We start from the raw sequence: 992 nt of genomic DNA, 5'->3' as shown, positions 1-992 counted from the left end.
ACCCGTTAATAGAGTTGACGCAGCAGCACTCAAACACGACATACTGTACAGAAACAAAGACATAACATTCAGACACCAAGCAGACAAACAAATGATACACGAACTTGAAAATATTCCCAATCCCACTTTCAAAGAGAAATTACAAAAGGCTCTTATCATAAAACTCTTGAAGGCAAAATTGAAATTGGGTATGGGCATAGCAGACGAGATTCACAAAGAATTTCGAAAAAACAAACATTACCTCAAAGTCAAAGTTTTTGATAAAGATGAAATTTGGTCAGCCGATTTAATCAACATGCCAATCGAGAGAGGGTACAAGTATTGTTTGACGGTGATCGACATATACACGAGATACGCTTGGGTTTTTCCCTTGAAAAAGAAATCGGGTCTGACTGTCAAACAAGCATTTGAAACCATAATGAAACAATCCGACAGACGACCCCTAAAGTTGTGGGTTGATAAAGGAAGCGAATTCTACAACAGAAATGTGAAATCTCTGGGGTTTGAAATTTACAGCACGCATAACGAAGGTAAGGCCGTAGTGATAGAAAGATTCAACAGGACTCTTAAAAGCAAATTATTCAAGAAATTCACGGAATTGAAATCTCAAAAATGGCTTAAAATATTACCAGTTGTTGTCGACGAATACAATAACAAAATACATTCGTCTATAGGTGTGACGCCAACGCAAGCCTCGAATAACCATTCCTCGACACTTGAAAAAGGATAATATTTCGAAAACCGGTTCGTGTCAATTGCGTAAGTTTTTGTTTTACTTGTTATAATTTTCACATCATTGTTAGCGTTATTTATCACCTAAATATATATTTTTTTTGCATTTTTTATCTTGCTTTATATATCCCCAAACCCAGTTTGACTTATTTGCATAATTTGATCCCAACATTTTCACGCTAGCATATACAGTTTCCTCCTGTTACATCCGCTATACATTCCCTTCTAACCCCAAGTTATTTCATTATGCTCCCCAACAC

Source organism: Lottia gigantea, assembly GCF_000327385.1.
Source record: "Lottia gigantea unplaced genomic scaffold LOTGIsca_197, whole genome shotgun sequence".
Lineage (NCBI taxonomy): Eukaryota > Metazoa > Mollusca > Gastropoda > Lottiidae > Lottia > Lottia gigantea.
The sequence above is the reverse complement of the archived record's forward strand: the minus strand, read 5'-3'. Positions refer to the sequence as shown.